This window comes from Lutra lutra, chromosome 7 (genome assembly GCF_902655055.1).
Source record: "Lutra lutra chromosome 7, mLutLut1.2, whole genome shotgun sequence".
Taxonomy (NCBI): domain Eukaryota; kingdom Metazoa; phylum Chordata; class Mammalia; order Carnivora; family Mustelidae; genus Lutra; species Lutra lutra.
Window position 1 is genome coordinate 55,179,000 of NC_062284.1, and position 16,370 is coordinate 55,195,369.

The following is a 16,370-nucleotide window of genomic DNA, read 5'->3' on the forward strand; positions in this document are numbered from 1 at the left end:
TTCTTGTTAAGCCCCTGCTGGCTTATAAAGATGGAGGATGCTAGGATGGGCCCTTTATTTACTGAGTGAACAGCTCCAGGTGAGGAGCCAGAGTGAAGAAAGGCCAGAGCCAAGGGCAGGGCCAGCCCTGTGCAGCCTGGCAGGGCTGGTGATGGACAAGGAGTTGAGGCAGTTGGCAGTTAACAGGAATTAGGGCCTCGGCAAAGAACCCAGATGTCTAATGGAGATTTTTTTTTTTTTAAATTCAGTTTTTCTGTGCAATATATACTGTATCCTTCACCTTTGCCTCCTCCTGAAAACTTCAGAAAATCTTGTTTTTTCTTTTACCTATAAAGCAGGTAAGTTTGCTTTGAGGGGAGGTGACCAAGTATTGACTCCCACTCAGGGGCAAATAGCAAGGCTGCCTAAAGAGCTGACCACATCCAGGATATCGTTAAAAAGCAATGCACCAAAGTATTAGCCAGTCCTTAGAACTGCGTAGAGAGAGAAGAAGGAGCTTTTCATTCCCTTCTTCGAATTGTAATAAGTTTCTCAGATTTCTGTAATGAATTAATGTATATTGCTCATGTATTATATTATTATTGTAATGCATATTACCATTATAATAAGAAAAAAGTTATTTAAAAAATAAACTGATGTCACATGAATGAATAAATTAGTCATGAATGAATGAATTTAAAGAGTGATAACTGGGGGCACCTGGGTGGCTCAGTGGGTTAACCCTCTGCCTTCGGCTCAGGTCATGATCTCAGGGTCCTGGGATCGAGCCCCACATCGGGCTCTCTGCTCAGCGGGGGAGCCTGCTTCCTCCTCTCTCTCTGCCTGCCTCTCTGCCTACTTGTGATCTCTGTCTGTCAAATAAATAAATAAAAATCTTTAAAAAAAAAAAAGAGTGGTAGCTGTGAGAAAGACTTCAAAATATATTCAAAAGAAAACTCCTGTAATTTACAGTGACTGTACGAAACCTCAGAGCCTCCTTTCAGTTTTTGGTTACCCTCTGAAATAGGACACTTGGTTTTAGAATTTGCACACACACAATATATATGTTTTTGCTTAATGAGTTTTATAATGCCCGAGTAGTCAAGTAATACATTTGCCTACTATTTTTCTTGTAAACAATAATTTTATCCTTTCAAATCAATATTTTAGTAATAAATTTATACACACACACACACATATATATATGTCACTTGTGCCTACAATCAAGTAGACAATGAAAGGAATTTTAAAAATTCCATTCCTATATGTTTTCCATTGAAAAAGGGAATCCAGCAAAATAAGCCTATTTAAGCATTTAAGCAACTAGTGAATGGAGTTGTCTTGACATTATTGTTCTCCCAACTGTCACTTCTGATGATAAGATCACATTGCCAGGCAACTAGGGCTTGATTCCCGGCTGCACCACTTATTGGCTGTGCCATCTTAGGGCAGACATTTGATTCCCAGTTTCCTATCCTGTAAAATGGGATAACACCAATTCCTCTCTCAAGGTTGTCATGAGAATAATACAAAACATTTTTAGATTTGTTTAGATGGTCACCTTTGATTTGGGTCCTGCCACCAGTATTTCCGAGCATGCTGATATCGTGCTGATTCCAGTGATCCTGCAGCGCACCCACTGGTTACAGTGTTCATTTGGCACCACTGTATGCAAAGTGGACACTAAATACTGCAGTTGTTCTTGCATTCACTATTACTGCCCTCGGAGTCTATTGTTAGCTCTAAAGACAAAACTCGGCTTTGTAGTAAAAATTCACCATGAAAGATATTTTAATAGAGTAAGACTTGAGTTTCTTAACTTATGTAATAAATTGAGATTATGATTTGACATCAGAAAATTATATTGCAGTGGAGTAATGTACTACTTTAACTGTCTTACACTAACAGGGAGAGAACTTAGATGGACTTAATGTATAAATGATGCCCTTGTGCCAAGTAGAGGCCAAATGATATGACATTCTGCTCAAAAGAAGATTTTACAATGGTTCAATTTCTTCATAGAGAGAAATAGTGGGAGAAATGAGTCACTCTGTGTCAAACTGCAGTACAGCTATGCCAGCCAGAAAAGGAGTCATACCCAAGGGGCCGGCATTTGTTTGTTTAGGAGATACATTACATGAGTCCTACTTCTCGAGTATTATTTTGTAGTAGCTCATTAGCAGTGTGAAGTAGTAAATAATAAGACGTAGGATATCTTTATTTCATAATATTTCTTTATTAATCTGTGTTAGGATCATTAAAATGACTGTCCTTCTAAATAAAGATGTATATACTTATGACTAAAATTACAGTTATGTGTCACGATAAAGTGATGCTTCCAGTTATAGTTGTATTGGCTTTGTGGGTTTAGTTTTATTTAATCTTTCCATTTGTTTTGGTTGTATAATTGATAAAAGCTATAGGCAAGGAATTCGTGGGTAATTTTATATGGGCAGGTAAGGTTATACTAAAAATAGTGCAGACCTAAACTGGACATCTGCAAACATTTTTTTTTCTCATTTTCAAGAGTAAAAAGTTTGAGAAATGCTGTAGTAGAGTAACTTCCTTTTCTTTGCAGAATGTTTCAAACCATATCATTACCAAAAGTAACATGCAATTTTGGCTGAAAATCTAATACATTTATCGGCTCCTATTCAGGAAGTTGATAGCCTTGTGGGCTTATCCTGACAAAGACGACAATGAGAGTGGTGAGGATGATTCTGCAAATCTACAGATGAGGGTCCCACTCCCCATCAACAGACTGTGCACTGATTTATACTGACCCATGGACAATTTTCATCCAGTTATGATAAATGACATGCATTTGCAAATTTCCATTCTTACCTCTACGAAATGGACAATACCTATATGATTATCTTCAAAAGATAGGGGCGCCTGGGTGGCTCAGTGGGTTAAGCCGCTGCCTTCGGCTCAGGTCATGATCCCAGGTCCTGGGTTTGAGCCCCACATCGGGCTTTCTGCTCAGCAGGGAGCCTGCTTCCTCCTCTCTCTCTGCCTGCTTCTCTGCCTACTTGTGATTTCTCTCTGTCAAATAAATAAATAAAATCTTTAAAAAAAAAAAAGTTAAGGTGAGGAACAAAGGATCATGTGAAAGTAATTTAAATAGAAAGATTCTACGGCTACCCAAATGGCATCATTATTATTTCATTAAGAATCATCTCAGGGCCTATTTACTCTTTGAGTTCTTCTTTTTCTTCCTGTTTAGGCAATCAGGAGTAGGTTGTAAGCAGTTGGGAATAGGTAGCACATCAGTTCTTGGCTATCACAAAGTGCAGCTGCTGAAACCTGATTGTTTTCAGAGGCTACACACCACGAAAACTTTGGCACCTTTTAGAGTACCAGGGAAGCTTTCAAAGCAAAAAATACCATTACATCTCTTTGATAAATACAGAGTACATTGGTGTAGATGCCCGCTTCCTCTGGGAAGCTGGAGTCCCCATTACAGAACGAACTGAAGCTGAGAAACAACTCCAGCTTTACCACCTGAGTGTCTGCCCTTGAATTGATATTAAGTAACCATATCGCTCATTATAGCCTTTAATCTCCCTTGCTGATACCTTTTAATTTTTAAACAGCCCAACTTTACAAATCATCTCTTCTTTCATGTATTCTCCCAGCGAAAGAATTAATTTTGCAAGCAAAATATCTAAACAGTAAGCATAATAAGAATGAAACAGGTTTAAGCTCATTAGCAGCAGGGAGCAGATGTAGTAAAACTCTGCCAGTTCCCCTATATTGCCTTCTCAGCAGGGACTGGGCGCCACGCTGGGAGTTAGTTCCACAGCACAATGCTTGGCTGCAGCCGCAGCAATTGTACCTCTATGGCTTCGAGTATAAGCCTAAGAATTCACTTTGATTTTTGATTTTTCTTTGCCATAATAATGTCTAAAAGGACCCCGCAGAGCTAAAATGTAAAGTTAAGCACCAAGTGCCGGCTAATCAGGAGACTATAACAATGTAATGGATAAGAAAATAATTATAGATTATAAAGGCATTTTATCCTTTTAAAAATATTACCTTCTTGACAACAGAGGCTCTGGAGTCTGGATGAAATCGTAATTGCTCAAGTTAAACTTCCTTGAAATCTCATGCCATATCTGACGTTCATTATAATGACTGTTGCACATCCAATAGAAGAAAGCTGTGATGGACCAAAACAATACACTGATCACAATACAAAATAAATGCACATGATTTCTGTGAGAAAAGACACAATCTCTCTCAGATTATTGAACTCAAGGATTTCTTGCTTAAAAAACCTGTTAAAATAGAACCTTCTCTTAGGAAACAACATTATCAACCAAAATGAGGTGGTTATAGATGTGAATATTAACAAGCCTTTATTTAAAAAGAAAATCTCTCCTAGAAATTAGAATACATTCCTGGGACTATACATAATAATTAGATGTGCAAAACATTGTTGGACAGTTTATATATATATATAATCTATCTCCTAACAATCCATCCTGGACATTCAGAAGGTGATTTCTTATTAATGATGTGTTTGCACATGTAAGTATTACTTATAGTTCCCGGAATGTATTCTAATTTCCAGCAGATATTTTTTTAAATAAAGCCTTATTTTTTTAAAGATAAGTGAAAATACACTGTAGAATCCAATTCATGGAATTTCCAATAAATCAAACTGCAACAGATCTAAATGTAACAATCAATAACTTTATCTGCGTAGTCTTACAACTCCATACATTACTTGAAAAGCTGATGCTGTGTGTTTGTTTGCTGTGTTTGTGTGGGTTTAGTTTTTGCAACGGATTCATTCAGCCAAGTCTGATAGACAAGATGCTTTTAAGAGGATGACATTAACAGTGTTCCAGGAAAGCTACTCTAAATCTTTCAAAGAAAGAAAAAAGAAACTTAGAAATGTAATTACTGGGAGAGAGGGAATGCATATTCTGAGTCTCCTAGGCTACTAAAATAAACTTGTAATCTTTCCTCTGAAAAGTAATAGTATTGGTTTCAAAACCTGGTGCAGAATCTAAACCTACAAGTAGGAGTTAAACTTACCCATTTCGTGAAAATTCACATGGCAAGGTCAAGAGGATCATTAAGTAGGAAGAAGTTGACCTTAAAAAGTCACCTATATACTAAGGTTGATATTGAGTCCTTTGAATTGCTTGACCCATATTCCGCGGTAAGAGGATAAGTGGGTTTCCTGACACTTCTCCTATAATGCAAACATTTTAAGTATCTTCACACTCAAGTAGGTCCTAACAATTTATATCAATTGGATCATGCATTTCAAAAGTTGGGTTAATTCTTCAAACTCAGTAGATTGTGGGTAATGCTGGAAGTCATGGCAATAGTGACCTAGGATTTGTGTATCCTTGAAGGTATGTACACAAGACAGTGGGTCACTTTGTGGTATCAGCATTTCACTGTGCAGTTTCCATAACTAAAAACAACTGAGCTCCCTTAGCAATCTCCAGCATAGATCCTACAGACAGTTTACGTATGGAAATATGGAACTGAAAACTTCAAGGGAATTCTGCTTTTAGGTTTTATTAGAAATGGATTAAGAAAAATGGAATCAAACTGGAAGCAAGGACACATATATAGAAAAACAGGCAGAAAACACATCTTTAATGTGGTAGTAAAACCCATCCACAAAAAACTACTAAAAAAATAGTGCTCTCTAATATTTTACAGGCATAGAAACCATGGACAATTGCTGACATGATATCTACCTTTTGGAATGATTTCATCTGGGTTACCTGTCATCCAACCTGAAAATCAAGTGACAAGAAAAGAGTAGAAACTATAAAGTCCTTGAAAACAACCGGACCAACAGGACTGAAGGGATGCTCATCAAAACGCAACTCTGCCTACTGGTCGTGTACGAGGACGAGACAGCAGCAGGATACTCAACAAACTGGAGTATAGTGTTCTGAAGTGTGGTATTTCCAAACAGTGAGGGCATAGAAATGCTTTAAATTACTGCCGAAGCAGAGCCTAGAGCAATATGGAATTAACTGTGGATGACGACGACATTAGGTGACAGAACAACCTGGTATGCAGCTACAAGGAATAGAGTTGTTTTTGGTAGGGAAAAAACAGAAAAACAACAAAAAAAAACCCGTCAGGCTGATTACTGCCTAGAAGGTAGAGTTGCCAATAGTGATGACCATTTCAGGTAGAAGCTACTGCCATATAACATGACAATTTTCACATGAAAATGTCGGAGTGGAGAAAATATTAAAGAATTATAAACTCTCTATGGAATTATAAAGTTGTAAGATTGGACAGATTGTCTACATCCGTTCAATCCTCTAAGGTCCTCCTTGCTCACCAGTTAGAGAGTTAGCAGCTGAATCCACGTCTCTGGATGCCTGGTCTAGCCACCCACCCTACTCACAGTGTATTAGAAGCATCCACTTTAAAATAAAGGCAAACCTCTTAAATTAGAAGAAAGCCTGTACCAATTCATTTATACCTTCAAAGAAAATTTGGGGAGGGGTATGTATGCAAGGTGTGAAATCTGTGCATTCAATTAAAACCTTCAAGGGATTTTATTTTTTTTATTTTATTTTTTTTTAAACATTTTATTTATTTATTTGAGAGAGAGACAGTGAGAGAGAGCATGAGCGAGGAGAAGGTCAGAGGGAGAAGCAGACTCCCCATGGAGCTGGGAGCCTGATGCGGGACTCGATCCCCGGACTCCAGGATCATGACCTGAGCCGAAGGCAGTCGCTTAACCAACTGAGCCACCCAGGCGCCCCCTTCAAGGGATTTTAAATATAAGACCCTGATGATGTCTTTGAATTTCTAATCCAGCTTGGTGATTTTTAGTCTGCCACAAAGGCCTATTTTGATCTCATGGGTCACCTTGTCCAACCCTTCCATTTCAAAAAGTGGGAGCTCTCTTCACTCATTTCCACATAAGTAGCCCTTTCTACTCTCTCTACAAATGCATTCACTGATACTCAGGGCAGGATGAATAATTTGGGCTACTAACTCTTCTCCAGAATTCCTACACTTTGCTCCTACCAGTTGAATTGTGCAGTTACAAATTATCAGTTGTCTTTATTCTGAACTTGAATATGCTAGTTGCATTTGCTGTTGACACTATGTACTTTCAATTAAGTATTACATTATTCTATGCAATATGGATGTGAAACAAAGTAGAGCTGGTTCTACAAAACTTAAGTTGAATATTGTTGGACAGGCTTTACAAAAGTGAACTGTTACTAAAAACATGTTGTCAGTGTTGGTGAGAATATAGAGAAATTGGAACTCTTTTTCACTGTTGGTGAGAATGTAAAATGGTGTAGCTGCTACGGAGAACTGTATGAAGGTTCCTGAAAAAATTAAACATAGAAGTACCATATGATTTAGAAATCCCCCTTTTGGGTATTTATCCAAAAGAACTGAAATCAGGATCTCAAACAGATATGTGCATTTTCATGTTCATTGTAGCATTTATTCACAATTGCCAATAACAGGTGGAAACAACCTAAGTGTCCATTGAGAAACTAATGGATAAATAAAATGCAGTATACACCTACAATGGAATATTATTCGGCCACAGAAAAGAAGGAAATTCAACCATGCATAAGAGACTCTTAATCATAGAAAACAAAATGAGGGTTGCTAGAGGGATGGGGGTGGGAGGATGGGGTAGCTGGGTGATAGACATTGCAGAGGGCACATGATTTAATGAGCATTGGGTATTATATACTGGGTATTATACAAAATTATATAGCACTGAGCTCTACCTCTGAAACTAATAATATACTATATGTTAATTAATTGAATTTAAATTTTTTAAAAGATTTTTAAAAAACCCACTCAAAACCCTTGAAGACATCATGCATAGTGAAATAAGCCAGTTACAGAAAAACAAATACTGCATGATTCCACTTATATGAGGTGTCTGAAGTAGACCTACTCATAGAAGCAAAAAGTAGAATGGTGTTTGCCAAGGACTAGGGAAAGGCAGAAAGTGGGAAGTTGCTGTTTAATGGGTATAAAGTTTCAGTTATGCAAGATGAAAAAGTCCTACAGATCGGATGTATAACATTGTGCTTAGAGTTAACAATATTGCAACATATCCTTAAACATTTAAGAGAGTAGATCTCCTCGTGGTTTTTTTTTTTTTTTTAACCACAAAAAAGCTATTAATTTGGGTGCAAAAGATTAGAAAAACTGTTAAATTCTGGAAATGTGTTTCACTCAGATTACTTCAGAAGTGTTTTTAATTTGTTGGTCCATTTTATAGAAAAAGAAAATAGAAATTTCAGGTAATGTATTATGAGCAGAATTTATGCAACAAATATTCAATATAAATAGGACATGCCAGGACAAGATTTAGGCCCTACACCAAAAGGCTAGTGAATTAATGTACCTTTATTTGTTTTAATTTAAATGTTTTAGGACATGTGTAGTTCATTTCTTTTTTTTTTTTAAGATTTTATTTATTTATTTATTTGAGAGAGAGAGAGAGAAAGAAAGAGAAATAGCATGAAAGGGGAGAGAGTCAGAGGGAGAAGCAGGCTCCCCACTGAGTTGGGAACCCAATGCTGGACTTGATTCCAGGACTCTGGGATCATGACCTGAGCTGAAGGCAGTCGCCTAACCAACTGAGCCACTCAGGTGCCCCATGTAGTTCATTTCTTAATGATCTTTTAGTTTATTTAATTTATTTTTTTTTAAGATTTTATTTATTTATTTGACAGAGATTACAAGTAGACAGAGAGGCAGGCAGAGAGAGAGGAAGGGAAGCAGGCTCCCTTCTGAGCAGAGAGCCAGATTCGGAGCTCGATCCTAGGACCCTGGGATCATGACCCGAGCCGAAGGCAGAGGCTTTAACCCACTGAACCACCCAGACACCCCTGATTTTCTAGTTTAAATGACTTACTCAAATAGCTTAAGTAGAAGTCCTGTGCCTAACTCATTAGTTGAGATATCCCCAAATTTTCCCTTACAATGCATCAAAGGTGATTTTGGCCTAAACTTTAAAGAATAGATTTGATGATTTGGTCACTTCCACTATAATCAGTCCTTTTATTCCGTTCAGTAACTATCTCTTGAGGGCTTGCTTTGCACTAAGTACCATGTCTGACATCTTACTATGTGGTATGGAAGGTGTGTGAAATTTGGACTAAAACTGGGGTTCAAAGCCTGAACCCAATCCACCCAATTAAGTTGCCTAGAAGATTAAATGGTAGGCTACCTGACTCATGGTAGGTGCTCAATAAATATCAGTTTCCTCAAATATATCACAGCATTGAATCACAATGACAACTGACAAGTGGGTACTATTATCCCCATTTTATAATTACACAGCTAATGATTTGGAGAGCCTGCCTAAAAATCCCCATCTGTCTAAAGCCTGTGCTCTTTCCACTGCAGGATGCTGCTTCATTATGGTCTAATTTTGAGTAGGATTCCAGTCTGGAGGACTTAGCCAGGTTGAGTTGCAAATACACCATCAATAGCTGAATGAATGGATGTAAATGCTGAAAATGATGTAGACAGAATTGCTGAGTGGTACCCACTTATAAACTGGGGAAGAGCTGCAAGATGCCTTGGTTTAAATTTCATTAGTGTTTATGTCTAGCTGTTTTTTTTTTTTTTTTTTTTTTTCCTGGTAGGAGGGTTGGGGGCAATAATTAGGTTGTCTGGATACTTCTTGGGTCTGCTTCTTTTATTATATTTTTGATTTATTATATTTTATAATTTAAGAAGTAGTCTTACAAAGTAATTTAATTAGAAGTTTAAGAGAAGGGAGTGGCAAGGGCACAGTCCTACTTTCCACCAGTTAGAATTCATGATTTCTGTGCACTCTGGTTTCCGGAGGACTATTGCCCTGGGATATGAAGAAGCATTAAAAGCTTGGTGTCAGTAACAAAGTACTATTGTTAGCGTTGTTATTGTTCTGCCTTTCTAGTTGGAGAAGCATTGTTGCGGCTGGACTGGACAGAAACAGAATAGAAAGACAACATGGGTGACTTTTTCTTTAAACTTGTAACTTCATGGTAGGCTTCCCAAGCAATGAGATGATCACTTCTTTGCTCGAATTCTTACTGTAAAGGTAGTATGTAAATGACTTGTCATGATTAGGTGTTTTAGAATTGCCACCAGCTTTACTTTTTCTGTCACTATTCTCATATTGGTACCACAGAGGTACTGGCCTTGGTGTCCCTTTTTCCATTTTTCTCATATTCCTTTTGCTTCAGAGAGCCAGTTCCATAATTTAAGAGCCAGGCAAACCTGAACACTGGAATTATCTGCTAAACTTGAAATTATCTCTCCCTGTTTGACTTTTCCATTGCATTTGTTATGGCACTGATTATAATTTATAGTATGTCTGCAAATTCCTTGAAGGCACTTTTGTAATTTTTTTTCTCAAAAAGTAGTTTGTTTGAAAATTTTTTTTTTTAAAGATTTTATTTATTTATTTGACAGAGAGAGATCACAAGTAGACGGAGAGGCAGGCAGAGAGAGAGAGAGGGAAGCAGGCACCCCACTGAGCAGAGAGCCCGATGCGGGACTCGATCCCAGGACCCTGAGATCACGACCTGAGCCGAAGGCAGCGGCTTAATCCACTGAGCCACCCAGGTGCCCCGTTTGTTTGAAATTTTGATGAATTTCAAGATGTATTATCAATCACTTTATAATGAAGCAAATAACAAGCAAAAATATAAATTTAGCGTAATGGGCTGTATTTCATTGTGATTCAAAGGCATTTTCTATCAAACTGACTTGTACCTTGAGGTATATACCCTTGTTATAAAATCAACTAAGCTCTCCCTAGAGACAATGTTTTTCTTTTTCTCTTGTGATCCAACAGCCAAGTCTTTCTTTAAGTAGCATACCCAGAAAGAATGAAGCATCATTCTATGTAAATGGTGATTCAAGTAATCACCAATTTTGAAGGCCTTCTCTGTTTCAGGCATTGCTTGTTCTTATCATTTGGAAACTCTATCACCATCTTCATCTTATAAATGATTAAGATTAGCATGAGTAAGTAACTTGCACAAGATCACCATGATGCAGAACAGGAATATGGATCACAGTTAATCTCAAGTCAAAGTCTGTGCTCTTCCACTATGAAGACCTTCCCTGATACTCTCCCCACTGTTGAGATGGATCTGACTTCTGATAAGACTGATGGGAATAATTTGTATCACTGATTTATGCCCTGCCTCATTTTAGAAAGGACTCAAGACGGGTAAAACACATGTTCTCTGCACGAAAGAATGGGGTTTGTATTCTCCAGCTGCTGTTTAAATCCCAGGACCCCTACTTGATAGCTGAGAGAAACTTGATTCCTCATTAGTAAAGGGGAGTAACACTGCCTAACTCTTAGCGCTGCTGTAAAAACTGAAGGAAGCAATGGTAGCGCTCCTGGGTTGGTGGCTGGTACAAGTAGAGACCATAAACTCAGTTCCCTCCTGATTCTACCCTATCTTTTGAGAACAACTTGCCTCTCTTTAGGGGGTAGTCCCATTGGAAAGCAAAATAGCTCTATTTTCTTCTCCTGATCATTACTGTCAAGTTAAACCATTATTGCCCCATGTGTGAACAACTATAGATGCCACCCCAAGCTTTAAAAAAGGCCTTGAGTGACCATATCCATTTTGCGACACAAGATGGAGTTATATACCTACTTGGGGTTAAGCTTGATTATTGATCTTTATAGGGCTCTTTGCTGCTTCTTGATGTATGTTAAGATACAGATAATTAATTGACATTATTTTATAAGACTATTGAATCTGTACCCTTATAGCAACCCTACACAATTTGTGTGCATCTGTAATATCAATATCATTCATTTATTTATTTACATAGCATTTTTAAACATCCACCATTTGCCAGGCACCATGCCAAGAACCTATGGGTTGATAAGAAATGAACATAAGGCACGCAAGGTTGTTGCTTTCTAGAAACTGCCAATCTTGAAAGGAGGAAAAAGACAGAGGTGTAAGTTAATGCTTATAACTCAAAATGATATGTGTTATATTGAAGAATATTAAAAGATCTAATAGATCGAAGAGAATTTTTCATATACTTATAACCCTTAATTCTTATCTTCCATCTCAAAAGTAATATTAATAACAAGTGTAAATACAATGTATGTGTTAAGAAACTAAATTTATGGGCGCCTGGGTGGCTCAGTTGGTAAAGCGACTGCCTTCAGCTCAGGTCATGATCCTGGAGTACCAGGATGGAGTCCCACATCGGGTTCCCAGCTCCATGGCGAGTCTGCTTCTCCCTCTGACCTTCTCCCCTCTCATGATCTCTCTCACTGTCTCTCTCTCAAATAAATAAATCAAATCTTTTAAAAAAAGAAACTAAATTTATAATACCTATGATTAATATCTGACTAGTATTTTCATGAAATAGTATCATTGAAGTAAAAAGTTTTCAGAGATTTCCCCTTTGTAAAAACAATGCAAAGACAGAGACATTGGGACACTCACTAAATCTGGCTTTGCTAAAGATCCCAACTTCATGAAAAAGGACTTTTTTCATTTAACATAAAAAAGGGATTTTTTTTTTTCTTTAGCAAAGAAAATCATATCAACAGACATGCAAACCAAAGATAAATGATTAAAATTTGGGTACTGTTTAACTTTTGCAGTTACTGTTTAATACTTTCTCATATATAAAATCAGCTGCACATTTTTCTCTCCCTTTTATTTTTGGCTTTCATTTATTAATCTAGATGGACATGGCAGTGTTCATGGGAAGTAATGAAGGTAGTTGCATGGGAAGAACAGGAGGAAAATGTTTTAAATAAGACCCTTTCAAAGAATATAAAGAAACAATATTTTTCAAACTAAGAAACTTTAGAGTTAGAATAATACAAACAGTTTTGGTTTAGAAATCCCAACTCGAGAATTCGCTGGGAGGTTTCAAAATGCACCTGAGGAATATTTCCCACCTCATGCATGGTGAAGAAAACATCAAGAAAGGTTAAGTGATTAGTCAATGCCAAACCAATATGTGACTGGGACAACAACACCTATTTGTGAATAAGACTTTCAAGAAGGAAAGTCAGAACACACAAAAAAGCGTATCACGAATATAATGAAACCACCGAGAGCAAAGAGGAAACAGACATGGCTTGAAGAAGTTCTCAGCAAATGGTGGGGCACGCCGCTTCCTTCACGCTCTTATTTTGATGTTTAGTCTTCATCAGGAGAGTTGATTATAACTGACATGTGCTCAGAGCACCTAAGATAACATGGTTCAAATGAAGACTCTGATGCCAGTCAGAGGGGATGACAAGAAACCCTTGTTAAAAATACTCATTTACTTGTTAAGAGAGTTTTTCTCTACACTTTTTTTATGCTGCCCTCTAGGTTTCATTTTTATTTATTTCCTTCGAAGATTCCCTATCTTTTATGACAGTCTTCTCATTCATGTTGCCCAGAAATGAAAGAGCCTGGGGTTTCCTGACGTTAGTGCTTTAAGATATGCTCTATTCTCTGGTTTAGAGCAAAAGTCAAAGGAAAAGATAATATATGAGTACAGGGAGACCTGAAGCTTGACAAAGGATCTCCCTCTGTCTAGAGAGCAAGAATACCTCTTTCTCATTAGGAATACAAGCCCAGAAGTCATGCGCTGACATCAGCCCCTGCAACCCCAGGCTTCTTCAAGTTATCAAAGTCCACAATAGCCCTATAGGGTCTGAAAGCAGGAAAACTTCTCATACCCAATAATAACCTACTTTTCTGGTCATCTTTCTGTCCTAACACAATGCACAGTATGTGTTCATGTAGTTAAATGTACCAATCAGCTATGTACCTGCATATAGGATTATAAGATCTGTTAACTGCAGATCCTGTGAAAAGGTGATAGAGGCTAGTGCTATTCCAGACCATTGTACTAAGGGTTTCACATGTATTATTTCATCTAAACCTCACAGTGACCATATATTGAAACACTAATAACATAAACCATTTAACAGAAGAGGAAGCTAAGGCTTAGGAAGGAAAGAGGCAATTGATTAAACAGATACCAAAAGTCTTGCAGGCACTGAACCCACATTCGAAGCAGAAGAAAGTTAGATTCAAGTATGGGAGACAAAGAAACATTAAGACAGGAGGCTGAAATGCCCTTTTATCCACACACAACTGCCTTAAGTCTTTAGATCCAGTTTCTTATAATGGGTTATTAAAAATAATAGTGTTTACAGGTAAGGCTCCAGAGATTATTAAAATATTTTAAAACTCCCCCACAGGTTAGTAAGAGTGCCCTGGCCATGCTGGCTTCTCATCCAGGATGCCCTTGTACAGCCAGTAAAGAGTTCATGCTCTGCTTTGCAGAAACTTCCTCTGACTAGTTGATGCCTGCACCAGTCAATCTCTTTAAGACTTCTCTCTGGGGTATGGCCAGTGGCTCCTACAGGAATGCCTACAGATTGGCTGGTCCTTGTCTCTTCTGAAGCTGTGAGAACTTCAGTCTCCATGGGAATTTGGCTCTGAAGGAGCTAAGGAGAGACAAAAGAACCTGGAAAGGTGGGCTGGCTGGTGGGTCAAGAGTGGGTACTACAGTAGATGTTAAATATTTTAAATAACATCTCCGATTGGGAGATTAGGTGAGAACTGCAAGTGTTGATAAAATGAGGTATTTATCGTTTAATAGAATAGGATTCTCAATCACATTTGTAATGAGATCCACAGGAAAAAGAAAAAACTTGCTTCCAAATGCAAACATGAAATCCAAGGTAAAACAGTATAAATAACTCTCAAAAATACTAACAAGAATACTGTGCCATGCTAAAGAGATCATAAAATAAATTCACCAAAAGAGAAAATAGACTATGGTGTCAGAAACTCTGCCATTTCTGGTGAAGAGATAAAAGAGATAAAAATGCTTTGTCAATTTGTTATTTTTTGTGGGGGGAGGGTGTCGATATTAATTGTATACCTAAGTGATAAGAAACTCCTTGGTAGAGATTTTAAGCTTAATAAAAAGAGGGTAAAGTTCTTAAGTTAAGTAAAGTTTTGCCAGAATAGCTTTATATCACCACATGCAATTTGGGGGGAGTAGCTGTGTAGCAGGGTACTTATTTAGAGGGAAAAGAAATGACAATCAGCTGAGAGTAAGGTATTAGCACAAACCTCCCAAATTCTGAGTAGCTGATCTATAGAATAAGCTTGTAACAATTTATGCATTTTTTGACTCTGAAATTCAGTGGTGGCTCCCTGCCATGTTTGAGCTTGCTTTATAAGGCACTTGACAATGTGTTGAAAAGAGGTTTGCTGAGTTATTTGTGTCCTTGCCTTTTTTTCCACACCACCAGCAAGTAAGTTCTTAAGGGTTGTGATAGCATTGGCACTTAAGTATCCATTGGATGGACTTGAATGCACGTGTTGTTTCTAAGAAAACTGCATTTTGAGCTTAGGCAACCAAGTAATAAGCAAAGTTGTGGGAAAAAAACTGTATTCAGGTACCTACTACATTCAGATTACTACTTGAAAGTATTATCATCTTCAACTGAGTAAGTCAACTTTATTTTTTATTTTTAATTTTTTTTCCTGAATAAGTCAACTTTAAATCAAACACCTCTTGGGATTCTTGAATGAATTATCTACTTTTGTCCTTTTGTACTTTTGTACTTTTGAATTTGTACTTTTGTACTTTTGTACTTTTGTTCTTTTGTACTTTTGAATTTTTTGAAATTATATGATGAACAACTCCTGATCCAGTTACTACTCAAGATTAAGTTACATTGGACTTCACTCTTCAAAGGCCCAAACAAAGAATTCCTGGACTCAGTCACATGAATTCTTCTGAACACAGTCCTCTAAAATACAAGAAATGTTAATACTATAATTTACAGTAGAGCTCTGCAATCTTTAGTGTAATAAAATGCAACCAAAAACTCATATGACTGGAAGAATATTGCTGTCTAGTGTTGAAATGGATCATTTAAAAAATTGGAACTAAGTGCTGAACAGGGAAATTCACAATAAAAATGGCAGCAGTAAAGGGAAAAAGCAGCTTTCATAAAGAAAGTCAACATTTCCTTTCATATGGATGCTTCTGTTAAAATGTTAATCTGATCATTTTGATTTACTGGTTTTGCTTAATATTTACAAAAGGCCAATCATGTAGAATTTTACCTCTTGTAGGAGACATTCCATGGATTTTTAACATAATCTCCACCCCTCAAAAAAGAGGAAAAAAAAATCTTGATTAATGGTTGTGGCCAGGGACATGAGTACCATAAAAATGAGACAAGATGGTAACACACTCCCATTGTAAAGCAAAACGAAAACTTTAAAAGGTGGCAATGAATCTTATTTTACACGTGGAAAATGTATACATGCCTGAAGTATATGCAATTGATCTATCTGTGCTTCAGGATTTCTAGGTATTTCAGAATATTTTTTGAA

At 37.3% G+C, this 16,370-nt stretch overlaps 1 long non-coding RNA gene across 1 annotated transcript in view; it reads right to left on the reverse strand.

The window, feature by feature from the left end:
* LOC125105637 (uncharacterized) overlaps positions 1-16,370 on the reverse strand; it is a 69,145-nt gene that overhangs the window by 52,635 nt on the left and 140 nt on the right. Inside the window, exon 2 of the long non-coding RNA XR_007128968.1 lies at positions 4,018-4,141. This is a non-coding gene — a long non-coding RNA (uncharacterized LOC125105637). The remainder of the gene's footprint in view (positions 1-4,017; positions 4,142-16,370) is intronic.